General features: G+C 41.8%; 1 long non-coding RNA gene across 2 annotated transcripts; it reads left to right on the forward strand.

Annotated features, from left to right (window-relative positions):
• Window positions 1–761: 761 nt before the first annotated feature.
• Window positions 762–27,932, forward strand: LOC142830510 (uncharacterized). Of its 2 annotated transcripts, none has more exons than XR_012905807.1 (3): window positions 762–1,177; window positions 2,474–2,571; window positions 27,230–27,932. It is a non-coding gene; the product is annotated as an uncharacterized LOC142830510 (long non-coding RNA). The 2 variants fall into 2 exon arrangements; XR_012905808.1 differs by lacking the exon at window positions 27,230–27,932 and adding an exon at window positions 2,870–5,675.

Here is a 27,932-nt window from a genome sequence, read left to right on the forward strand (position 1 = left end):
CTTGGTATTTCCTATTAGCTAGCTTGAGTAGCTCCATGTCTGGTGTACTGGCTTCTGTGGATCCTGCTCTTGGCTGCCTGGCTACATCTACCCTGATGCATTCTCATGCAAAAACTCTTTTGTAGAAGAGTACTTCTGCAAAAACTCTTCCAGAAGAGAGCACCTACACTGGCATGTGCTTTTGCGCAAGAGATATGCTTTTGCGCAAGAGCATCCGTGCCAGTGTAGATGCTCTCTTGTGCAAGAAAGCTCAGGTGGCCATTTTAACTATAGGGCTTTCTTGCACAAGAAATTAATGTTGCCTATCTACACTGGCCTTTTCTGGAAGAGCTCTTGTGCAAGAGGGCTTATTCCTGAGCAGGAGCGTCAGAGTTCTGGCACAAGGAGCCCTGATTTTATACATTAGAACATCAGTTTACTTGTGCAAGAACACACGGCCAGTGTAAACAGGCAGCAAGTTTTTGCACAAGAGCGGCTGCTTTTGCACAAGATTGCGCAGTGTAGACACAGCCCCTGTGTTTCCCCATTCATTGTATAGGGAGTCTAGGCACCTAAAAGTCAGACATTGCAAAGTTCAGGCTACTCAAGCCTCTTCAATTAACTCTGCCAGTGCCATAATGAGCAGCTGCCAGCCTAAGGATGCTGGACTAATTGGGGTCAGGTGATAAACACCTGAGCCTCATCAAAGGGCAGAGGAGGAACAATAGAAAACTTGCTGGGATCTTGTAGAAGGCCTTGAACAAGTAGGTGTGATAGAAAAAGTAGAGGGACTGCAAGGTGACTTCAGGAAAGCAGACTGGGAGTTAGGGTTCTGTCCCAAAGGAGATACTTTCAAAGGTAGCCCAGAGGGTGAGTTAAAAAGGAACTGAAGTAAGGTAGAAGAACCTTTTTTCTGGACTTTTGTTACCTTCAAAGGAGACTGAACTGTGAGATCAAGCTTTGGGGCTGACCTATGTAAATGCCCTGGAGAGAGAGAGAGAGAGAGAACGAACCCTGGGGTAAGGGAAGCAGTACCTGTGGTGTACTTGTCTGGAAGTAGGACGTGCATGTGACAGCAGGCATACATAAATACTATTTTATTTAACTTTTCCTCAGTGTAGCTAGTGTTTCCTAGTCTAGCACAGCCCCCTCACCCTGCCAGACTTTCAGAATTTGAAGGCTGTATGTCATGAATCAGGTGAGTTATAGCTGTGACTTCTTCCCCCTCCTGCCTGCACCCCAGTTTCTGGAATGCTCTTTCAAAGCAACAGGTTTTTACTTGCATTGTCTCCAAGAGTTTTGGTTTTTCCCCACTTTAGACTGAGTTGCTATACTGCAATACCTCTTGTCCCCTCCATGCTCTCATAGGATAAGTGGTGCTGAGACCCTGCTCCCACTCTCTCTCCCATCCACACATTTGTAGGCCTTCTGTCACCTCTCAGTTGACGGATTTTGATACTTTCATGCTTCTCTGGGGGTACCCTGTGGCTCTACCTTTCTCAGGGTAGATACCAGTCCCTTTATTTCCAAGGGTTAATATGGCAGCATCAGTTGTACTTGTAAGTATATGTAAAAAAAACTTCTTTCTGAAAGCAGAGAGAAAGATTAAGACACTCCATATTAATCTGGTACTATCTGAACTGTATCCTCTCCTTGAAAGTTTTGATAGTTTCTAATTAGCTCAGCTTTCTCTGTCTCTGTACTAGGAAGGACAGACTGTGCTCCTGTTTTTTCTCGTCGTGTCTCTTGCCCATCTCCAAGTAGCTGCTGTTCATTCACATTATTTTTCTCTCTGGATTGGTGTATTTCATTGTTTAGTGCCCATTTCATCCTAGTCTTGGGTCTTGATCAAACAAATAGCTTCCGCATTGTTTCCTTAAAAACCCTTGGTATTCTGTCTGTGGTACCTTGTCTTTTGTCATGGATTCATTTTCTGTTTCTCTGCACCAAATAGCATCTTTTGTTTTAATTCCATTCAGACATGAAGCACTATATCAGAAGGGTAAACTGAGGTACATATATTCATTTAAAATACAGATAGCACTCTCATTGTGCACAGTAATGTTCATATTCAAATTATGGGAGTGATTAAATCATCCATATTTACAGTGGCTCCAAGATAAAAAAAAAAAGTTTGCCCCATGAAAAAAGAGAAAATGGTGTGGAAAGATGTCTTATTTTTTTGCTTTTCTAACATAGAAGAAACCATACAATTTCAACAGCTGACTACATGGTACTATTTTAACTTTGATTGTGTCTCATTTCTTTTTGTGTGTGAGGTTTGTAATAACTCTGAAAGATTGCCAGAGAGTTAGCAATAAAGGTTATCTGTTAAGTGGGGAAAATACGTGCTGAGCTCCTTGAATTTGGGGAAGGTGGTCTACTTCTAAAAACATCAGTGTTAGGCACATACATAAAACATGTAGAGGGAAATAAAATAATCCAGAAAGATGTAGAGCACTGAAAGCAGCTGCATTCTCATTTTGGTGCACAGGGTTATGGATGCAGAATAAAAGTGGAGGACAGGGATCCATATGGCTGATGGAAGAATTTTGTGCATGTCCCAGGTCATATTTCACAACATTTTCCACAGTGAGTACAGAACTGGTTCCCATCTGTGTTGCTGTTAGCTGCCTGGCACTATGTACTGTGACCCATTTGATCAGAATAACAGATCGGATCTAATCCAGTTTGTAATAAAGTGAATTGAAAGGCTTTCATGGACTTGAATGGGAATTGAGTCAGACCCATAGCACAGTTATAGTTAGTCCTGAAAATAAAGCAGGATTAATAAATTCCTGGTTTGACAAGTAAGGAAGGGGGAACATATTGAATAAAGTGACTTCCCCAGCACTTTCTGTCCCAGGTTAATCCCCTTCTTTCCTTGCAGCCTATTGGTCATGTAGATTTGCTTTGAGAAGGAAAGCAGTAAGTGACTAAAGAAGTGGGAATTAGGACCACCTGTGTAACTGCTTCCTCCTGCCTGCCTTCCCTCCCCTAACAAGGGTGATCTCTATGCCCTGTTTTCTCATTGTTTTACTCCCCTGTGTACTGCACTGTGTGGGGAGCACAAGGGTCTTGGATATTGGCTTCTAGTTAGCTGGAACACTTTTAGTTGACTAATTCTGAAAAATAAAATCTCTCTTAGTATTCCTGCTGTCACACTGCAAAAAGGTCACTAGGTTTGATGTGTACATGTGTAGCTGTACACTTAACTTGTTCAACTAGATCTGGCCTGCTCATTATCTGCTTCCCTTGTTTACTGAGAGTACATCTGCACCTTTAGCTTGCCAAGTGGCTGTAAGTGCTTTGGGAGCTAAAGGTTGTGAATTGAATACCTCATACTGCAACTGCCACATGTTGTTGGCTGACAATTATATATGTGAGGCCATGGGTTATTACCAAGGCCATATATTATGGAAATGTCCAAGTACCCAGATTCTAGATTTAAACAATGGGACTTTGCGTAAACAGTAGATGTTAATAGTTTCAGCTCTGTCATTGAGCAACTTTGCTTTTTACTTTTGGCTATTTTTGAACTGCTTCCTGAACTAAAAGGAGTCTGTGATATGTTCAGAAGTTCACCTGAAATCTACCTCCCATAACATGTGGAGTTGATACTTATTAAATTTGATTACTACATTCCTTCAGTAAGGTCTATTTGATTCTTTTGTTCTAAATCCATATATTGTGTGCAGGGTCTATTGGATTATTATGTAAATATCTTAGTTTTTTAGGCACAAAGTATGATAATTTGACATGTCTAGAAGCTTCCCCGTTGATACTATCTGATGCATGTGAAAGAAGTCTTGATCTCTGTCCATTGTATGGTGGATTATGAAAGTCACCATCTGAAATGGCAATATTGCTATGGATATTCTGAGGGCAGAGGCCAAGAATTTGGATGATCATGAAGACTCAACTATTTCAGCCTTTGTGTGACACTTTTTAGAAAAAGGTTAAGGCAGTTTTATTGTGTAGTAAGTCATACTGCTGTTGCCTGTGTTCAGTGAGCTTTGGGTCAAGGCCAAACTAAACAGAAGTCAGTAGAAAGACTGTCATTGACTTTAGTGTGCTTTGGATGAGACCCTGCATAAATCAGAGCACTGCAGGCTGTCTAATACCTTTCATAAGCACTGAACTCACTCTCTACAAATATTTCTAGGTGTTTGCCGTAGACTATGTTTGCAGTATAATGGCTGTAATGCAATGTTTTTATCCATTCTTGTTCTTCAATAAGTTGATTTTCCTTTTTCAACTTATGGATGTACCTTCTCAAACAGGCAGTTCTTAAAAGATGAAAAAGTTGCATGGTGCATCTAAGCTTGTTGTGCATCAGTACCATCACCGTCTCCCCCTTAGGATTTCTCTACTTTCCCTCATTCCTCACTTTCCAGCAAACTCTATCAGCCATTGAGGGTAGGACCCATCTCACTTTGAGCACCATCCCTTAATATTACCTAGATGAATCAACTTGGGTCAGTCTTGTCAGTTGATGGAGCGTCTTACCTCTGCTGAGCTGCCATGGCCTCCTGCAATAGGAGCAAAAGATCAAGTTCATGATGCAAACTCAGTTCTCCTGTACGTAGCCCAGATTAGATGCTGAGCTCGCTGCACTGAGACAAATATGAACACCTTGGATGGAATGGTGACAGAAGATGAATACTGTCAAGTTTTGACTCAGGTTTAAAATGAAAGATCATCTTTAAATTGGCTTTTCAAATCAAGGCTACTTGTGATCTGTAGTGACTTTAAATACCTGCTATGAGAAGGTCTAATCATGCCTTAAAGGGCTTTATAGAGTTCCCCCAGCATATAGAGTACACCTTTAAGGGTAGTGGTGGGGAACTTTTTTGGGTTGGTGGGCTGCTGACCTACAGAGAAATCAGTCAGCAGCCATACACAAGTGAGAAGCAAACAAACAAAAAAATCCCAAACTGACGTGGCTCCTGACTGAGAAGAAATACACTCTGCACATTCCCCTCGCACATCAGCTCCTGAGGGCCCCAGGCTAGTATATTTTGTGTGCTCTAGCGGAGGGCTGAGTGGCTGGAGCACCAGCGAAGGCCCCCCAATGCTTCACTTGGGGGGGGGGGGCGGGGAAGAGATCCAAGCCTCAGAGGCCAGATCCAGAGAAGCTGAGGAACACACCACCCTTGCTTAAGGGGATACCCAGCCAGCTCTGATGGTCATTCATGGAGGATAGGAGGATTTCCATAGCCCTGTTGCTTTCTCAGTTCTTCCTATCTGCTGACCACACAGTTAGTCAATGACAATATCAGTTTAAAATACAATTAATTAAATTTTAGAATTTGAGAGATCTATACTTTTGAGAGCAAGTTTATCGTTGTGATGGTTCTCTTTACTGTAAAAATGTAAATTTCAATTCAACCAAGTAAGAGGGGCTTTTTTGTTCCTAACGGCTGATAATGTATTTGTGTGTTATAGCTATCTGTCTTTGGGTTAGACAAGCAGACACAAGAATTGTCTTGTAAAATTGTAGTTTCTCTTTAACAAGCCACATTGACAGGCAATTATTCATGGAGGCTGTTCTGTGCTAAATGTTTTTCATGCTGTGCATCCCTGTCTCTTGATTGCAGGAATGTGCTCTTGTGAATTATAATTATAAGTAAATATGAACTGATATGTTTGAGATAACTTACTAGAACTTCTGCTTCTCTGTAATATTGCTTATATTCTCCTGTATCATACAGATATATGAGCTCGGAAAAGAATATTTAAATGAAATAAACTGTTTCATAAGAATTAATTGTAAACCATTTCATTATATTCCTTCACTAGTATAAATTGTTAATGCTTAACTTTCAGGATAAACTGAAGAGGCCAAATTCTTCATGAAAAGTCAGTGGCATTGCATAGATGTAAGAGTGAAAAGAGTCTAATTCTCCTTTGTCACTTAAGTCATAAGGTTCCACTGAGCTTCTGACACAATGAAATTCTGATTGTACTGAAGTTAATGAGTTTTGGATTGAAGTCCTGAGCCCACTATAGTCAAAGTGTTTTATCATTTACATTAAAATACTACCTTCTGAAGGAAAAAAGTTTGAGGGATGGCCTTGTTAATCTGTATCTTTAAAAATGAATAGTCCTGTGGCACCTTAGACTAACAGATGTATTAGATTATGAGCTTGTGGGTATCAGGGCTGGATTACCCAATAGGCAGACTAAGCACGTGCTTATGGCACCAGAAAAGCAGGGGCACAAATTTTTTTACAGTATAGTATTGTTTTTATTTTGAATTTTATATGGGGGGCACCATAATCTTTTCAGTGCTTGGGGCCTCTAAAGGTCTTAATCTGGCCCTGGGTAAAATGAAAGGTGCCACAAGACTACTCATTGTGTTCTGAAGAGTTATGGTATGTCTGCTGTAAGTCAAGCTTGAAATTGTAAATTTCTAAATTTTGTTCTAAATTGTACCCACTGCCTATAGTTTTGGGGCTATTCTAGTAACTGGGGATGTTCAGGATGCAAAGACATCCTATTCATTCAGTGGTGGTCTATAGTTACCTGTTTGAAGTACAAAAGTACCTCTCCTGTAAGCCAATACATAGATGCTAAAAGGATATTATGTGCATGCAAATGAGATGGGAAGAAGCTCACAAGATTTTTTTTTTTTTTTTTTTTTTTTTTTTGGTACACAGTATTAAAAACTTGGAGAACTTTTGCTCTGTAGAAAGCATTAGAAATACTTCAAATATTTAGGAAACTATACCTTTATCCTATTTGCCTAAGATAAAACTGACATAAAATAGTCTTCTGATAAATGTTGCGTGTAGTCCAGTACCTTAAAGGTCAAAAGGGACCATCATGATCTGACCTCCTGTACATTGCAGACTGCAGAACCTCATCCATGACCTGTAACAGATCCTTAATCTCTGGCTAAGTTACTGAATGTTTTAAGTGTGACTACTATACACTGACCACTGGTCAGTTTACAAGAACTATTTGCACATATGTAGCTATTTTTAGAGTGCTAATACTCATTGAACTGGTATTTGTATATAATTATGGCCTAAAACTGTAAGTTTAACTTGATCAGAATAGTTTACGTTAACATGCTCACCTTTGGTTGAATAAAGAAATATACATCATATGTCTAAAGTCCTTTTTTGGAAATGCAAGAGCATAAAGGATCAGGATATTCATATATGCTGCTGATTACATGGGTTTTTGTTTATTTTAAGGTCAGATTAACAAGCATTTTACATCAAAGATATCCCTTTCATGAATTGATGCTTCTAGTACCTCATTAGCATCACATTTTGGGTCCAGCTCAGTAAAATGTAAGATTAGGTTTTGTTTTGTTTTTTAAATCAAAGTAGGTTCCCTTTCTTGAATTGGGATGGTTTTGAAATGTGATCAAAGTGACACCTATGATTAACGAATTTTGTTGCATTAGTGCCTTTCTACTAAAGTTTGTAATGGCTCTCTTTTCAAGGGACTGAGGTATTTCATGAGGGGAAGTAGTAACTTTTTGTTTAAGTGAAATGCATAAACACCCTTTTGGGTAATTTCTTAATCGTTTGCCATAAATCATTTGAAATAAACACCAAATTTATACATTTCCAGTGAAAACAGTTATAAAACTGCTCAACTTAAATGTATACCCCAAACTAAAAAGCTGTAACAAGAGAACCAAAAAGTGTCACTGAGACAAAACAACAAAGAAGCAATAAGAGACAAAAAGATCCTCATCCTTTAAGAAGTGGAAGCTAATTTCTGGCAAATTAAATATAAAAATAGATTTTGCAGAACAGCTAGCCAAAGACTCAAAGTAGCAAAAGAAACAACTAAGTACATCAGAAACTGGAAGCCTGCTAAGAAAACAGTGGGGCCACTGACAATTGAGATGTTAAAGGAGAACTGGAGGACAATAAAGTAATTGAAGAGAAACTGAAAGGCTGCGTCTAGAATGGCATGATTTTGAGGAAATACTTTTAATGGAAAAGTTTTTCCGTTAAAAGTATTTCTGCAAAAGCGCGTCTAGATTTGCGCAAAAGCATCCATGCCAAAAGTGCTTTTGCGCAAAAGCATCTGTGGCCAGTCTAGACATGATTTTGCGCAAGAAAGCCCCGATCACCATTTTAGCCATTGGGGCTTTTTTGGGCAAAACATTTCTTCCCTGTCTACACTGGCCCTCTTGCAAAGTATTCTTGCGCAAGAGGGCTTTTTCCCTGAGCGGGAGCATGGAAGTATTTGTGCAAGAAGCACTGATTTTGTACATTACGAAGTCAGTGCTCTTGCACAAATTCAAGTGGCCAGTGTAGACAGCTGGCAAGTTTTTGTGCAAAATCTTGCCAGTCTAGACGTACCCAAAGAATTTGCATTGGTCTTCATAGCTGAAAATGTGAGAGATTCCCAAACACGAACCAGTCTTTTGAGGAGACAAAATTGAAGAACTTCCCCAGACTGATGTCATTAGAGCAGGTTTTGGAAGAAATTGATAAAATAAAAAGTAATGTCACCAGGACAGGAGGGTATGCACCCAAGAGTTCTGATGGAACTCAAATGTGGAATTGCTGAATTACTAACTCAGACTCCAACTCATAGACTTTAAGGTCAGAAGGGACCATTATGATCATCTAGTCTTTCCCCTACACAATGCAGGCCACAGAATCTCACCTACCCCCTCCTAGAATAATCCTCTCACCTATATCTCAGATATTGAAGCCTTCAAATACTTTGAAGACCCCAAGATGCATAGAATCCTCCAGCTGTGACCTGTACCCCAAGCTATAGAGGAAGGCAAAAAACATCCAGGGCCTCTGTCAATCTACTCTGGAGGAAAATTCCTTCCTGACCCCAAATATGGCGATCAGCTAAACCCTGAGCATGTGGGCAAGACTCACCAGCCAGACACCCAGAAAGTTCTCAATAGTAACTCCTATCATCCCTCCATTGACCTATTTCCCACTGATAACATGATCTTGGTAACTAATTGACCATTATCTCATCAAACCATCCCCTTCATAAACCCATCTAGTTTAATCTTGAAGCCAGATAGATCTTTTGCCCCCACTACTTCCCTTGGAAGGCGGTTCCAGAACCTCACTCCTCTAGACGAAGGTTTCTAACCATTAATCTCAAGTCTAAACTTCCTACTAGCCAGCTTATATCCATTTGTTCTTGTGTCCACATTGGTATTAAGCTTAAATAATGCCTCTCCTCCCTGGAATTTATCCCTCTAATATATTTAAAGAGTGCAATCATGTCTCTCCCCCCCCCCCCCCCCCCCCAGCCTTCTTTTGGTTAAGGTAAACAAGCCAAGCTCCTTGAGTCTCCTTTCATAAGACAGGTTTTCTATTCCTCGGATCATCCTAGTGGCCCTTCTTTGTACCTGTTCCAGTTTGAATTCCTCCTTCTTAAACATGGGAGACCAGAACTGCATACAGTATTCCAAATGGGGTCTCACCAATACCTTGTATAATGGGACTAACACCTCCTTATCTCTACTGGAAATACCTCGCCTAATACATCCCAAGATCGTATTAGCCTTTTTCACGGCCATGTCACAATGGCGGCTCATAGTCATCCTATAATCAACCAGGACTCCGAGGTCCTTCTCCTCCTCCGTTACTTCCAACTGATGTGTCCCCAGCTTATAACTAAAATTCTTGTTATTAATCCCTAAATGCATAACCTTACACTTCTCACTGTTAAATTTCATCCTATTGCTATCACTCCAATTTACAAGATCATCCAGATCTTCCTGTATGATATCCTGATCCTTTTCTGAATTGGCAATAGCTCCCAACTTTGTGTCATCTGCAAATTTTATCGGGACACTTCCACTTTTGGTGCCAAGGTCAGCGATAAAAAGATTAAATAAAATTGGCCCCAAAACTGATCCCTGAGGAACTCCGCTAGTAACCTTCCTCCAACCTGACAGTTCACCTTTCAATATGACCCGCTGTAGTCTCCCCTTTAACCAGTTGCTTATCCACCTCTCAACTTTCATATTAATCCCTATTTTTTCCAATTGTACCAATAATTCCCCATGTGGTACTGTATCAAATGCCTTACTAAAGTCGAGGTAGATTAGATCCACTGCATTTCCTTTATCTAAAAAATCTGTTACTTTCTCAAAAAAGGAGATCAGGTTGGTTTGGCACGATCTACCATTTGTAAAACCATGTTGTAATTTGTCCCAATTGCCATTAGCCTCAATGTCTCTAACTACTTTCTCCTTCAAAATTTTTTCCAAGATCTTGCATACTACAGATGTCAAACTTAGAGGCCTATAGTTACCCAGGTCACTTTTTTCCCTTTCTTAAAAATAGGAACTATATTAGCAATTCTCCAGTCAAATGGTACAATCCCTGAGTTTAGAGATTTATTATTTTTTGCTAATGGACTTGCAATTTCATGTGCCAGTTCCTTTAATATTCTTGGATGAAGATTATCTGGGCCCTCCGGTTTACTCTTATTAAGCTGTTCAAGTTTGGCTTTTACCTCGGATATGGTAATATCTACCTCCATATCCTTAGTCCCATTTATTATGTTTCCATTATCCCTAAGCTTTATTAGCCTCATTAAAGACTGAAGCAAAGTATTTGTTTAGATATTGGGCCATTCCTAGATTATCCTTAACCTCCACTCCATCCTTAGTAATTAGCAGTCCTACTTCTTTTTTTTGTTTTTTTCCTATTTATATGGCTATAAAACCTTTTATTATTGGGTTTTAATTCCCTTTGCAAGGTCCAACTCTACCTGACTTTTAGCCTCTCTCATTTTGTCCCTACATGCTCTAACCTCAATAAGGTAGCTTTCTTTACTGATCCCTCCCATCTTCCACTCCTTATGCTTTCTGCTTTTTCTTAATCACCTCTCTGAGATGCTTGGTCTAACACCTCCCTATAAGTTTTTTCCCTTTTCTTGGGATACAGGCTTCTGACAGCTTCTGCAACTTTAACTTAAAATAATCCCAGGCTTCCTCCACCTTAAGATCCATAATTTCTTTAGTCCAATCAACTTCCCTAACTAATTTCCTTAATTTAAGTTAGTCCTTTTGAAATAAAAAACCCTAGTCTCAGATTTATTTTTGTTTATCCTTCCATTTAATTTGAACTGAATTAGCTCATGATCACTCGAGCCAAGGTTGTCCCCTACAACCATTTCATCTATGGGGTCCTCGCTACTCACCAAAACCAAATCTAAAATAGCATCGTGAAATTCAAATCCCGGGCTTCATTTGCAAGTGCGGTATGCTTACATTACCCTCCTAGTTCGAACTAGGAGGGTAGTGTAGACATACCCTTAGATAGGATGGCACTCCTATCCTCTGTTTGACAGAGGCTGGGAGTGGACAGCAGTGGAGAATCATTTTGTGGTTGTTGCCTGTTCTGCTTCTGGTGCACCTGGCATTGGCAGCTGTTGGAAGATAGAATACTGGGCTAAATGAACCTCTGGTCTGACAATGGTTGTTCTTATGTTTCTTTTATATTTAAACATTGGTACTTGATACAGAGACAGAAGCTCGAACTGCAAAATTTAGAACTGGTTCTGGAAAACCAGAAATGTTTGGCTTTTCTGTAGAGATTTGATTTTGGCCCATTGTAACAGTATGTGACATTTGAGCCTGGGTTTGGATTTATAAATGTCGCCAAAGCTGAAGGACATTTGGATCTGGAATTTTATTTCTGATCCAGACTGATGCAGTGGTAGACAAAGTTATCTCTGTGTATATATAGTAGGTTCTGTCTCAATTTAAAGAAACACCTTGGGATTCTTTCATAGAATCATAGACTATTAGGACTGGAAGGGACCTCGAAAGGTCATCAAGTCCAGTCCTCTGCCCCCATGGCAGAATCAGTCTAGTACTGTCTAGACCATCCCTGATAGACAATTCACTTACTCTTAAATATCTCCACAGATGGAGATTCCACAACATCCTGGGCAGTTTATTCCGGTGTTTAACCACTCTGACAGCTAGGAACTTTTTCCTAATGTCAAACCTAAACCTCCGTTGCTGCAGTTTAAGTCCATTGCTTCTTGTTCTATCCTCAGAGGCCAGAAAGAACAAGTTTTCTCCCTCCTCCTTGTGACACCCTTTTAGATACCTGAAAACCGCTATAATGTCCCCTCTCAATCTTTTCTTTTCCAAACTAAACAAGCCCAATTCTTTGTCTTCTTTCATGTTCTTTAGACCTTTAATCATTCTTGCTGCCCTTCTCTGGACCTTCTCCAATTTCTCCACATCTTTCTTGAAATGTGGTGCCCAGAACTGGACACAATACTCCAATTGAGGTCTAAACAGCGCAGAGTAGAGCGGAAGAATGACTTCTCATGTCTTGCTCGCAACACACCTATTAATGCATCCCAGAATCATGTTTGCTTTTTTTGCAACAGCATCACACTGTTGACCACAAGCTAAATATGAGTCCACTATAATCCCTAGATCCTTTTCTGCCGTACTCTTTCCTAGACAGTCGCTTCCCATTTTCTATGTGTGAAATTGATTTTTCCTCCCTAAGTGGAGCGCTTTGCATTTGTCTGTCTTAAACTTCATCCTGTTTACCTCAGACCATTTCTCCAATTTGTCCAGATCATTTTGAATTATGACCCTGTCCTCCAAAGCAGTTGCAATCCCTCCAAGCTTGGTATCCTCTGCAAACTTAATAAATGTACTTTTGTAAGCAGGGCCAGCTAAAAGGAGGGGTGGGTGTGCCTGCTACAATTGTTTAGCTTTGCAAGTTAATTAACAGTTAACTGTTGATATGTAAATACAGCTCAGGAGAGAATCTGAGGTGTGGCTATGTAAATCCCATTCAGCCAGGGCTGATGGAGGGTCAGTGTTGGAATGGAATGTGGAGAATTGTAAATAATTTGGGACTGTTGTGGGGGTCACTAATCATGCTACCCCTAAATGTGGGAACTGTAAAACATGCCACCAGTGCTTGCAGGAGAGACAACACCATCATGGTAAGAGATCTCGGAGGAACAAGCCTTCCCCTTTCAGAGTTGAGTGAACTGAGTTGGGGGGAAGGGTTAAAGGGCTTGAGTCAGTCTGCTTCACACCTGCTAGGTGTGAGCTATAAGACTGGCCTAACCTGCCCCTTTTCCCCTTTGGTTTTAAGGACAGATCTAAAGCAGACTCCCTGGGGAGTCTTTTCTTTTGCTAGTCCAGTGGAAGCTAGATGCCTTTGCCAGTCCAGCTGGTGGCTAAAGAGTTGAAATCATGGAGAGCTGAAATCACTGGTATGGCTGAGAGCCAGACCCATTGCAGCCAGTGGAGTGATGGTGACCAGCAGAGTGACTGGTGGAACTCACTGGCTGGTGGCATAACGTGGCGTGGAGCGGCAGCAGGCGAGGAGTGACGACCAGCGGCATGGAGTGGTGACCAGCAGCGTGGTGCGGAGAAGCAGCAGACGAGGAGTGGTGACCGGCGGCGGCAGCAGGCAAGGAGCGGCGGCAGGTGACCAGCGGAACGTCCGGTGGTGTGGACGAGACAGCTGGTGGAGCATGGGGGAGTGTCGTATAGTGCCCCCTATCTATCCCACCACCACCATTTCTACCCAGGTTGGGAGTGAAACCCTGCGGGTGAACTTTGGGACTCTGGTTGGCACGGACCAGTGACAGAGACTTTTGGGGTGTCAGACTCTTTGGACTTCAGGTGATTTTTGACTGGGGGGGGGCTTAGCTCATGTTTGGGTTATGAACTCTGTGGTGGTTCCCCCAAGTTAATGCCGTATGACTTCCCTCTCTGTTTCATTAAATGTTTCTTTCCTACACTCAGACTCAGTCCTTGCGAGTGGGGAAGCATAGCTTCTCAGAGGCACCCAGGGGAGTGTGAATTTCCCAGATTACTGGGTGGGGGCTCGAGCCGGTTCTCTGTGAGATGGACCCCAAGATACTGAATCCAGCCCTGGTTACTGCCAGGCCTACATGGCAGAAGGGTTACATTTCAATGCCAATATCTAAATCATTGATGAAGATATTGAACAGAGCCGGTCCCAAAACAGACCCCTGCGGAACTCCACTTGTTATACCTTTCCAGCAGGATTGAGAACCATTACTAACTACTCTCTGAGGGTATGTCTACACTACCCCGCTAGTTCGAACTAGCGGGGTAATGTATGCATACCGCACTTGCTAATGAAGCCCGGGATTTGAATTTCCCGGGCTTCATTAGCATAAGCAGGGAGCCGCCATTTTTAAATCCCCGCTGCTTCGAACCCCGTGCAGCGCGGCTACACGGGGCTCGAACTTGGTAGTTCGGACTAGGGTGCCTATTCTGAACTACCGGTACACCTCATTTCACGAGGAGTAATGGTAGTTCGGAATAGGAACCTAGTCCGAACTACCTAGTTCGAGCCCCGTGTAGCCACGCTGCACGGGGTTCGAAGCAGCGGGGATTTAAAAATGGCGGCTCCCCGCTTATACTAATGAAGCCCGGGAAATTCAAATCCCGGGCTTCATTAGCAAGTGCGGTATGCATACATTACCCCGCTAGTTCGAACTAGCGGGGTAGTGTAGACATACCCTGAGTATGGTTATCCAGCAAGTTATGCACCCACCTTCTAGTAGCCCCATCTAAATTCTATTTGCCTAGTTGATTTATAAGAATATCATGCGAGACCATATCAAATGCCTTACTAAAGTCTAGGTATACCACATCCACCTCTTCTCACTTATCCACAAGAGTTGTTATCCTATCAAAGAAAGCTATCAGATTGGTTTGACATGATTCGTTCTTTACAAATCCATGCTGGCTGTTCCCTATCATCTTATCACCTTCCAAGTGTTTGCAGATGATTTCCTTAATTACTTGTTCCATTACTTGGCACAGAAGTTAAACTGGTCTGTAGTTTCCTGAGTTGTTCTTATTTCGCTTTTTATAGATCAGCACTATATTTGCCCTTTTCCAGTCTTCTGGAATCTCTCCTGTCTCCCATGATTTTCCAAAGATGATACCTCCTCTATCAGCTCCTTGGCCAGTTTTTCTGGAAAATCAGCCGCTTTTTCGGAAAAACTTGCCAGCTGTCAACACTGGCCGCTTGAATTTCCGCAAAAGCACTGACGATCTCATGTAAGATTTTCAGTGTTTTTGCAGAAATACTATGCTGCTCCCTTTCAGGCAAAAGTCCTTTTGCACAAAACTTGTGCACAAAAGGGCCAGTGTAGACAGCTCAGCTTTGTTTTCCGCAAAAAAGCCCCGATTGTGAAAATGTCGATCGGGGCTTTTTTGCGGAAAAGAGCGTCTAGATTGACATGGACGCTTTTCCGCAAAAGAACTTTTTGCGGAAAAGCGTCCGTGCCAATCTAGACGCACTTTTCCGAAAATGCTTTTAATGGAAAACTTTTCCGTTAAAAGCATTTCTGGAAAATCATGCCAGTCTAGATGTAGCCCTTGAGTATTCTAGGATGCATTTCATCAGGCCCTGGTGACTTGCAGGCATCTAACTTTTCTAAGTGATTTTTAACTTTTTTTTATTTGATCTTCTAAACCTACTCCCTTCCCACTAGCATTTTCTATATTAGGCATTCCTTCATCAGACTTCTTGGTGAAGACCAAAACAAAGAAGTCACTAAGCATCTCTGCCATTTCCAAGTTTCTTGTTACTGTTCCTCCCTCCTCACTGAGCAGTGGGCCTACTCTGTCCTTTGTCTTCCTCTTGCTTCTAATGTATTTATAAAAAGTCTTCTTGTTTCCTTTTATTCCTATAGCTAGTTTGAGCTCATTTTGTGCCTTTACCTTTCTAATCTTGCCCCTACATTCCTGTGTTGTTTGCCTTTATTCATCCTTTGTAATTTGTCCTAGTTCCCACTTTTTATAGGACTCCTTTTTTATTTGTAGATCATGCAAGATCTCCTTGTTAAGCCAAGCTGGTCTTTTGCCGTATTTTCTCTTTCCTGCACAGCAGAATAGCTTGCTTTTGGGCCCTTAACTATGTCCCTTTGAAAAACTTCCAACTCTCCTCGGTTGTTTTTCCCCTCAGTCTTGATTCCCACGTGACCTTACATATCAGCTCTCTGAGCTTACCAAAATCCGCCTTCCTGAAATCCATTGTCTCTATTTTGCTGTTCTCCTTTCTACCCTTCCTTAGAATTGTGAACGCTATGATTTCATGATCACTTTCGCCCAAGCTGCCTTTCACTTTCAAATTCTCAACCAGTTCCTCTCTACTTGTTAAAATGAAATCTATAACAGCTGCCCCCCGGTAGCTTTTTCAACCTTCTGAAATAAAAAGTTGTCACCAATGCAGACCAAAAACTTATTGGATAGTCTGTGCCCTGCTGTTTTATTTTCCCAACATATATCTGGATAGTTGAAGTCCCTCATCACCACCAAATCTTGGGCTTTGGATGATTTTCTTAGTAGTTTAAAAAAAGCCTCATCCACCTCTTCCACCTGGGTAGGTAGCCTGTAGTAAACTCCTAACATGACATCACCCTTGTATTTTAGCCTAACCCAGAGGCTCTCAACACTTCCATCCCCTACGTCCATCTCCACCTCAGCCCAAGTGTGTACGTTTTTAATATATAAGGCAACACCTCCTCCCTTCTTTCCCTGTCTATCCTTCCTGAGCAAGCTGTATCCTTCCATCCCAACATTCCAATCATGTGTATTATCCCACCAAGTTTCTGTGATGCCAACAATGTCATAGTTGTATTTATTTATTATCACTTCCAGTTCTTCCTGCTTATTACCCATATTTCTCGCATATATAGGCATTTAAGACACTGATTTGATCTTGCCTCCCAGTTTTGCCCTGACCCTCCTCTCTCTCTGCCATTAGAGCCCACACTCCTTCCCATTTTTGACCGGTCTCCATGTTCTTCACTTCCCATGGGCTTTGCTCACCTGTCCCCGTTTAACCCTAGTTTAAAGCCCTTCTCGCTAGGTTAGCCAGTCTGTGTCCATGGGACACTTTCCCATGGGAAGGCTCTTTATGTAAACTACTGGCCCAGATTGATACCAGTGGGCTCAGGATGAAAACTGCTTCCGCATTTGCTCCTGATAACTGTCTCTGGCAGGAATTTACCCCTGAAATTAGGTCACTGCTCTCCCTTTTTGGTAGGCTTATCCAAGGAAAGGTGTGCTGAAGACATCTGTGAGACTATAGAACCCTTGTCAGAGGAGAGGTTCTCTGGAGAAGTGCACATCTTTTGCATAACCAACCCCCACCTTTTTCTGGGTCAACCCTGCTCAGTTTGTGAGCTGCATCTGTCAGTTCTACCTTGTTAATTAAATTAAGGACAGATGTACATAGTGAAAGAGATGTACCATTTAAAAGAAATTCTTCCAAATCAGTGATAGACATCTGCTACGAATAGTGTGTATGTGACAAATAATTTTGAAATGTAGCAAACATTCATAGTATTAATTATGTTTAATTTAAGAAAATGTTTACTCATGGAGGAATACAACTGTTTTAGATCAGACTCTATTTGTTTCCATAATAAGGCATAAAATTAAACATTTTCACTTTACAGCCATATTAAATTTGGTTAACATAAAAAAATGTAATTATGCTATTTTAGTGTTAGCTTACCCTCTCAAGTACAAAAACATTCTGCATGATAAAGAAGCACAAGGAAAGCATGACAGTAAAAATATTATAAAATGTTTCTTACTTGCGGGGAAGAAAGCAAAATACTAAAATGTAATGTTGCCTCTGTAATTATAGCTCTGTCAGGTCATATAACGGACAGAAGTGGCCAAAGGGGGTACATCTTAGAATTTTGTTTAATTTAAAAACTAATCTTATACTGATTTATAAAGAGAAAAATCGTACCAGACAAAATTATTTTTAAATGAATTATGCAATTAGTGTATGAAAGGAATGGACTACACATAACGTATCTACACTTCAGTAAAACATTTGACATGCTGTTTCACGAAATCTTGCTTGACAAATGGCTTCAAAATTGATTGGATACGAACACTGTTACAAGGATTAGTAAATTATTGAAATAATGTAATAAGTACCAAGGGTGAAATCCTGGCCCATTGAAGAATTTTGCCCCTAAAAAGGAGTTGGGGTATGGTTTCTAGTAGGGTGTAAGAACAGTCAAACCTTTTTTTGATTATATGGGAAAATGGATAAAGAGCACATAGGCTATATTTCACCCAGGGTATGTCTGCACTACAAAGTTAATTCGAACTAACAGCCTTTATTTCGAATTAACTTTAATAGGGGCTACAAATGCAAACCACTAGTTTGAATTTAGATCAAACTAGCGGAGCGCTTAATTTGACCTAGGTAAACCTCATTCTACGAGGACTAACACCTAGTTCGAATTAATTCAAACTACTTAAGGGCTGTGTAGCCACTTAATTCGAACTAGTTGGAGGCTAGCCCTTCCCAGGTTGCCCTGGTGGCCACTCTGGGTCAAACCAGGGAAACTCTTCTGCCCCCCTCCCGGCCCCGGAGCCATTAAAGGCGGACGGTCTGGCTACAGTGCTTGTGCCACTTGCAAGCCTGCCTGCACCTGGCATAGCATGAGCCAGCCACCTGCTGCCACCCAGCCCTCTGCCTCTTCCCAGGACCAGGCTGGCGGCTCCCAGGAGCCTGCTAGGGGCCGCAAAAGGCGGGCTCCCGCCTGGTGTAGTGCAGAGATCGTGGATCTCATTGAGGTTTGGGGGGAGGCCTCCAATGTCCATGATCTCCACACTAGGCACAGGAATGTGGCTGTCAATAGCCGCATGGCTGCAAGCCTGGCCACCAGAGGCCACATGCACAGCCAGGAGCACCTGCAGCTACTGGAGCAGCAGCTCTGCACCCAAGAGCACTGAGTCCACGAGGACCTGTGGCTGCGGCAGCGGAGCTTGCAGGCACTGGAAGATCAGGGCCGTGCCCTCCGAGGTCACCTCCAGACCCTGGTGGACAGGTTCCTGCCTCCTCCTGCTCCAGCCCCTGTGGCTGCCCCAGCTCTCTCTCCTCTTCCCACCCTTGCTCTCCCTCCCGCTTCCTCCGCACCCCCCGTCCCTCCTGCCCCACCATCCACACCCCAATGCCCCCTCACCCACAGTGCTGCGAGACAGGAGAGCCAGCAGGACCACGAACCCTGAGCTTTCCCTTCCCTTCCTCCCCCCTTCCAGCTCCCTCCTCCCAGGTTTCCCCCTCCTCTCTCCTGCCCTCTCCCGCCTCCTTTCCCCCGTCTTCCCAGAGTTTCATTCCCCCTCCCCAGTTGTGTTAAATAAAGACAGTTGTTATTTTTGAAAACACGTGTCTTTTATTTGACATCAGGAAGGGGGGGCTAGGGAAGGGTAAGTGGAAGGACGAGAAGGAGGAATGGGGCACAAGCCCCCCGTGGGGCAGACCGGGGAGACTGTTAAGTTTGTGTGGTCACTCTGTGCTAGTATGGAGGCACCTACTACCTTTCCACTAATTTTATTTTATTCATAGGATCAGCACTTGATAGGGAACCTGACTGTACGTAGTGAATATCAACTTTCCTTCTTCAAAAATTACATTGTTTCTAAAGCTTCTGAGGACATACAGAATTTGCATCTCATGCTCCTCTTACTATGTATGTAAAAGTATTGCACCGCAAAAATACCACAACATTTCTGATGATGCATTGTGAGATGGGAAGATACTGTACATTTTAGACAAGATTTATTTTTTATCCCATTGATGTTGATGTACATCAGGAGTAACTCCTTTTGAATCAGGCTCATTAGAATTGTAACTAGAGCATGTGAATAGTGACGAAGGTCATTCGTCATCTATTTAGCAAATTAAGCAGAATTACTATATGACACCAAGTGAGATGTATTGTTTTTCAAATGCTTTCTCATATCCATTCCACAAGAGGTGTATGTGTTCACCATATGCACTGATGCTGGAAGTTTTTCCTCTCAATCATATTCGTAGAGGGACTGTCTTTCTTGCCTTTTGGCATAGCACACATATGCTTTGGTGTAAGGGATGCCCCCCTTCAGTTCCTTCTTACAACCTCCTGGGGTCTCTTCCAACACTATGAGACTTTGGCAGACGTGTTGCAGTCAACACGTCCATGAACTCCAACTTGCCTGTACTGTTTGGGAGTCGCCTAGAAAGGAATGGATGTGATATACCATCAGTTTTGCCTGTTACATACCAGCTTGGTTTTCACTTTGATATTTTTATACCCACTGCCTCCTTTTGTTCTCCTGCCTCCCACTTTTTCCTTCCTCTCCCCTCCCCCGCTCCTCTACTTTGGTTCTGAACATACAACACTCTGGTCATCTGAAGAACTCTCATGATACCATCTACATGTTTTAGTCTTTGAAGTGCTACCAGACCATTTGTTGTTTTTTAAGTTTATCCTGTACTGACTAACTTGGCTACCCCTCTGAAGGTCTATTACTATGCTGTCTATATTTCCATAATTATTTCTAACTAATTCAGTTCTGTGGTAGGCATCATATATCATGACTCTGCTTCTGATCCTGCATGAACTTGTATTACTTTGATGTAATTTAATTCCACTCTTGATTTACATTGGTGTATAAAACATTGGACACAGACTTCCACATTTCTATCCTAAATAAGATTTTCTGTCTGCTCTCTTATCTTTTGAATGTCTTCAACATTTTCTGAAGTAAAAGCACTTCTCACACTTTCCTCACAACTGACTCCATGAAAACAGTGAGAATTAAAAAAATTATGGAGATGAAGGGCTGTCAGGAACCTTGAGATGTCCGTTCCAATTGCTTAGAGTACAGCACCGCAGAAGGGAGCAATTAGATGATCGAGGGCTCTAAACAAAATCTCAATGTGGCAGAAGTGATGGATCAGAAAAACGACAGTAACCTAGGCTGTAGACCCTACAAAAATGTGTGTTATACTAGAAGGTTTGAATGTTTGTCTCACTAGGACTTTATAAATAATATAATCCAGATAACCTGTAGTTGGAAAGATTAGGACTGTGGGACTCCACTTTGTCTGTTTCTGATGCTATTAAAGCAGATGTTGGGGTAGTTAGACACTTCTGGTAGACACTTCATTCAGGATGAATCAGCCATATAGGTAGCTAAGGGGCACATACCTTATTTTCTATCTGCAAACTCCCTCCCCTTATGCTTAGGTGTCTACGTAAATTTCAGATTCTCATGCTTCTGAAATCTTGTACTATGGAACTTGCATCCTCTCTGCATTCACACCTCTAGGGCTAGACTGTGGGCATCACTATGTGCCATTTGCAGCATGCTGGTGAAACAAAGGAGATAACCCTACCTAGGGAATCCCTTGAGTAGCATGAAACTGGCTCTACATCACCTGATCCTGTGGAGAGCATAGCAGAGAAGAGAGGGGGAGAAAGCGTGGCCAGAGCAGACAGCATACTAGCAGTTGTAGGCTTGAGGATTAATTTAGGGCAGGTGTGGGAACCTTTTTTGGGTTGGAGTGCTGCTAAACCACAGAAAAATCAGTTGGGGGCCACATACAAGAGAAAAACAAAAAAACCCAAACCCTCACTGACATGACCCCCAACTGAGAAGAAGAGACACTCCTCACATTCCCATCACATATCAGAGCCTAAAGGGGCCCAGGCTAGTAGATTTTGCCTCATGGGGGGACAATGAGAGCACCTGCACAGGCTTCCCAATGCTGCGGGGAAGCCCCGATTGTTGGGGACTGGGTCCAGGCAAGCTGGGGGCCACATCTGGTCCCTGGGTCTTAGGTTTCCCACCAGTGACTTAGGAGATCCACTGCTTTCTCAAATTTGAGCAGCTTTACACCTTATACTAATTACTCTGAAGTCCAAACTGGTCTTGTCTGCCCACAGGATGGGAGGCACCACTCAGCCAGATCCAAGAACGAGGTCCCCAGACTGATTAGTTTATATAATATCTCTTTTCAAGACCTAATGTAATATCTCTTTTCAAGACCTAATGTATTTGCCTCAGTGTTTGATACTGAAGGGGTGCTCTTAGAGAGGTATATCTTTGGTTCTTAGTTTCTGAATGCAGGAATACCAATACTAAGCAATGCATTGTTTCGCTCATGGAGTTTGTGTTTGCTAAAAATTGTGCACCTCTTCTAAAGAAGTCCATGTTTCTCTTGAATCATTAAATACCATAATGAAAGTGTAAGGCAAAGGTACTTCTAGTGAAAGTTACATTTTAACTTGTATTGAAATTCTTTGATGTTTGGTGCTTTATGCTCTTTTATGTATGGTATACATGTAGTACACTAGAGAGAATTTCAAATGTGAATAGCAGAATTGCAGTCACAAAATAGGGAATGTAAACAGACTTAAATTGGGACTTGGGGAGTAGTTTTCAGTTAGTCCTTCAAGAGAAGATCAGTTCTTAATCTGAGAAAAACAGAAAATATTTGAGATATTCCATTCAAATAGACAAAGTGTTTGGAATATAAAGAGCCTGTATTTGTCCAGGGTGTTACTCTTGGCTTTTGATGAGAAATTTCCTCATAGATAGAGCATGTTTTATAATTATGCATTGTGTGTTTGGAGTAGTATACATCTCGTCCTGCTGATTTAGAGCCTTCTCCTTTCTAGTTATTTACCTTTAGCCTTATTGATAAATTGGGCTCTGTAGAGGAGCCTTGTAGAGTTTATATATTGATTATGTTCATTTTAAAAACAATGTGGCATAATGGAAAAGTTAAATGTGCACCAATCACTTGGACTAACAGGAATCTGCAAATTATATACAGTGTTGGACTCTGGCATACACAATGAACTGAAAACACTTAACATGCACCAATTTGTTTTAAAATGCAGAGTTAGGCACTTGCATTCAATTGAATGGATGCAAAAGTTATTTCAGACTTATTTTCCATGCAAGTTTGAGAGCAGTCAGTCTGTCTTTCCCATCTATTTGTCCATCTATTCCTACTTTCACTAACACTGGTTTTATTATGGCGTACCTACTGAGTTTTCTAAATATTCTGTTCATTTATATTGGTGCAGAATGAGAGGAGCTTCATCCGGAAGAGTAACAAAGATACAGGCCCACATTCTTCCCTGTGAAGAAAGCATTGATTGTAGACATCTTGATTTAGAAGTTTTCTGCCATTCAGAGCAATCTAACAAGATGTCTGCTCTCTTTAATTAAATCTCCTTTGTCTAATTAAGTTTTTCTTTTTTAGCATCCACAGGGTTAAGATCAACAATTAATAATATGCACTTTAGTTAATAGATACGATTAACAGACTTTGTAAGAATTTAATCTTGCATTTAAATCTCTGTGGTCGTACAATAAATAATTAGGTATAAATGAGTCTGAAGCCTTAAGCATTCGAATGCATTATATTCTTATTTATACAATTACATAGGTGTGCATTGTACTACATGAGGGACTCGCAGTCTAAATTACTTAACACAGTGGTATCTTCATGGAGATCATATGAAAGAGGAGAAGGTATATAAGTGTGAGGGATATACAGTTAATGTCATTTCATAAATTATGCTCTTTGTTAGATTATTGTTTTATTAATACCTTTTTCATTTTTATTAACTATTTGGGACAGGGTCTAGAATGAAGGCTGGGGGAAGATCAGTGACGGAAAGTTATCCAAAAGATGTTTTGAACAGGATCTAAAAAAAAGGACATATGTGGTACACCGCTTTGAGGTGTGGACTTAAGTTTCAGTTCTGGATATTACCTCAAAATGCAATCAAGTTTTTCTTCCTACATTTATTAGTTTACCTTCCTCGAGGGTTTTCCATATGATGTCTAAACTTGAACAACAACTAATGGTCCCTACAGCACCTTACAGACTCAAAAAAAGATGTAGATGGTATCATGAACTTTTGTGGGCACAACCCACTTCTTCAGATGAATAGAGTAAGGAGTCCAGGGTACAAATAAATAGCAGAGAAAGAGAGGAGATGGGGAGGGAAAGCGAAAGAAAAAGAAAAAAATGAAAAAATTGTCAATTGGTGTGTACGTGTTAAATTAGACTAATAGAGTGGGCTGTAAGTACCAGTACTTAGCTATTTATGTCATTAAGTTGTGGAATGTTAGGTCTTTGTTCAAACCATGATTATAAGTGTAAAACTTGTAAATAGGTAACAAATTATCTTAAAAAAACTGATTTTATCCTTCAGCAAGAGGAGGTAGGTCTGTGCCGAAAACATAAGTCAGGGCGACCTGGTACTCAAGATAGCAGGGAGCTGTCCCAAACCAATTTCTGCCCCCCGTTCCCAATCTTCACCAAGCAAGAGATATTGTATATACTTATTCATATGACAAATTTGTTGATAAAAAAGTGACACATCAAAGTGCAGAGTCAACTTATCTATGGGTATATCTTGTCGTTGTAGATCGAGGTTGTCAAACTTCAGCCCATTAGGATAGGACACTGATGTACCAGGATATTTTGTATACCTGGAGTGTCCACAGACACAGAGCCCCTCAGCTCCCAGGGGCAGTGGTTCACCTTTCACACCCAATGGGAGTCTCAGGAAGTGGCAATCAGTATGTCCCTCAGTCTTCGCTGCTTCTTGCAGCATCTCTTGGCCAAGAATGGCAAATCACAGACCCTGGGAGCTAAGGGGGTCTGTGGACACTGCAAATACACAAAACATCCCGGCATGCCAGCAGCTTATCCTGGTGGTCTGGGAACTGAAGTTTCCTGACCCTGCTGTATTTTAAAAGTTGGAGTCACAAGGAACACAAAGATTTTGTAGATTTATTTTAATGTAATCTAACAAATTATAATAACTGAACAAATTACTATATATAATTGAACAAAATATGTATTCCCATATGTTACCCAGTTCCCTGAGGTCACCCCGAGTTCGGGTGAGCCATCGTCCCACAAGGGGAGTACTTGCCTTGTGACTGGCCACCCGACCACGGTCTGAGGCCTATAGCTCCGGCGCACTCCGGACCCACACAGATCCGAGGGGCCGGGAAGGGGGCTCGGGCCCTCCCACACCCTAGCCCCAACCCAGGGCCCTAAGACGGGGACGCCTGTCCCTTGTCAGTGGAGGGGGTCGAGTTCCCCAAACCCTCCACTCACAGGGTCCGCGGCCCCGCCCTGGGTCTCTTCTTCCCAGCTCAATCCCAGTAGGTTCCCCAGCAGGGGGATAGACTCACCCTGAGTCCCTTCCTCTGGCAGGGGTCCGAGCGCAGGGGTTCTCCCGTGCTGCGCTCTCCTGGCAGGGGGCTGGCCTTCTCCAACCTCCCGGAGCTCCCCCCTTGGTTGGGGCTCTCGCCCTTTTGAATCACCCGCCCCGCCACCTCCGGGGCTGGCGTCCTCCCGGCGCTTGGAGCCCCGCCCTTCTGGGCGTCCCGCTTGTCGCCTCCCGTGACGTCATCCGGCCACGCCGGGCAGTCCTCTCGGCTGCCGGCCGTCTCTGCCCTTACTCCGGCTTCCGGGTTCCCCGCGGTCGGCCCTCTCTCGCCCACCCGCCTTCCTGGGGGACCGCTCTCTGCCCCGGTGCCCGTTTCAGTGCGGGGGAGCGCGGGCAGGGCGCCTGCCCCGTCACACCATACCTTCAAAATTATAGTCTGTTTTAAAGTCTCATATCATTCTAATACACTTATTTAAAAGTCTTAAAAGCCTTTAGAGTCTGAATCCATCTCCAATTCACCAGTTCATTAAACTCAGCTTCAGTCATTGCTGTTCCTTCATCACCAGTGTAGATATCAGCAGTATCGTTCTGAGATTCACTTATCAGCTTCATTATGTCATCGGCAAATATGGTGTCATCTTTTGACCCATTAAGCACATTGCTGATGCAGCATTTCTGAAATTATTTTTTCTGTCGTTTCCAAGAGAATGGACTCCCAAGCACCCTTGACCCTCTGGGTGGCCAGATTGATTCTGGGCTTCATAAGATTTCCACCTTTTGTCAACTTCACCATAACTGAGCACATCCATTCAGACCACATTTGGCTTCACCTGTCTTTAAAGGAAGAACTTAAACAACAAATAGCATAGTAGCACTTTAGGCTACGTCTACACTACGAGTTTCCTAGGCAAAAACAAATATGTCAATAAAGGACTCATCTGCATGAGTTGTGATCTCATTTGCATATTTTCTGCCAATCTGTTTTTGTGCTAGGGGTTTTTGCGCAAAAACAAGCAGTATGGATATGTTCTTTTTTGCACAAAAACTCCTTTTTCTTTAAGATCGGTATACCTCCTTTATTGGGGCATACGGATCTTGCAGAAAAAGGGGGTTTTGCACAAAAAGAAAACATCCACATGGCTCGTTTTTTGTGCAAAAACCCCAAGCGCAAAAACGGATCAGCAGAAAATATGCAAATGAGATCACGACTCATGCAAATGAGTCCCTCTAACATTTTTTGCCAAGAAAACTCATAGGGTGTGTCTAGACTACATGGCTCCGTCGACGGAGCCATGTAAATTAGTGTATTCAGCATAGTCAAAGAAACGAGGATTTAAATAATCCCTGCTTCATTAAAATAAACATGGCCGCTGCGCTGTGCTGATGATCAGCTGATCCAACACAGCGTGGCTGTCTAGACTCGGATCTTTTGGCTGGAGAAGCCTTTGCTGATCGATCCTGTAAACCTCATTTCACGATCCTGTAAACCTCTTTGACTATGCCGAATACACTAATTTACGTGGCTCCATTGATGGAGCCATGTAGTCTAGACACACCTGTAGTGTAGATGTAGCCTTAAAGATTTACAAAACATGTAGATGGTATCATGAGCTTTCTTGGGCAAAACCCACTTCAGATGAAGAAGGGTTGGTTCAGACAGACATCAGGTGGTTGTAAAACAAAAGTTAATCCTCCAGGTATTATAACTAAATTATTTTCCTTTTTTTGTTTTGTTTTTTTTGTTTGGCCACATGTTTCACTTCATCCATCTAGTGTGCTCTGAACATGTCCCAAACAAGCATGGAAAGTTTCTTGAGACACGCTCCTGGTCTCTTATTGCACGCTTTTTCCAGCCATTCAATTGTCCCACTTTCACCCATCCATCCTTTTTCATGTGCATATACAAGGAAAGATTTTTTTCTTTTAAAAATAACAGGAGGGAGCTTTGATCCATTGGCCAAACAATGATAAAACCACTGTAAAAATGGATTTTTCATAGTCAGTGGTTTTAATTAAAACTGTTTTTTCACCAAAACCAGTTACCATTCTGTTGCTTGGGAGATGAAATGTCATTGGTGTTTCATCCATATTTACTGTGTCATATCACGAATGCATATTCCTTTCAATGTTTTATAATAAACCTTTGGAAAGATTCCAGTTTTTTTCTTCCAGGTTTCATGAAGCGAGTACTCCAACCTGCTGATGCCACAGATATTGATGACTTCACTGACTTGCATTTGTTATCTTTCAGCATTTGCAGAGCACACAAACTAATTCCAGTTCTTGTGACAAGGCACCCATTTTGTCAACATTCAGCAGCCCAATCATTGAAATCTTTGTCCAGCCCAGGAAATGAAGTGCACCTTGTTGGACATTTTTTCTTGCCTTGGCATGTCTTTTAGTGTTTTATTTTTTCGCTATTCTCTTACCTGCTTCTCATTGAAACAGAATTCACAAGTAGCAGCACAATTGTTTTCTTCTGCTTATTCAACAACTTTGTTTAAACATTGCATCATAAGTAGACCATTTTTTTAAATTTCACTATTCATTTTACGTACTAGTATGAAAATCTTAAATAGTTGAGTTATAGACTTTGTAGGACTTTATAGAGGAATGTCACTTTTAAAGAGGAATTTATCACTGTCAAATTATAATTGTTCTTTGTTTCAAAGAAGCTATGTGACCTCACATCTGTGGTGATAACAGGCTATTTAAATTTTATTACAGATTTCATAAATTCTGCACATTATATTTTCAGATTGACTAGAGACTTAGGAGGTCCGGTGGTTAGCAAGCATGAAGAGATTAAATTACACAGTAGCAGACCGAGACCAGTGCGATAGTACTATCATACACTGTATTTTTCTAAGTGACTTGTAAGAGCTAGCATTTTGTGAAATGGATGGGTCAAATTTCACACACATACAATTTAAATAAAAATAAAATTTGAGCAC

This window comes from Pelodiscus sinensis, chromosome 8 (assembly GCF_049634645.1).
Source record: "Pelodiscus sinensis isolate JC-2024 chromosome 8, ASM4963464v1, whole genome shotgun sequence".
In the NCBI taxonomy this organism is placed as follows: domain Eukaryota; kingdom Metazoa; phylum Chordata; order Testudines; family Trionychidae; genus Pelodiscus; species Pelodiscus sinensis.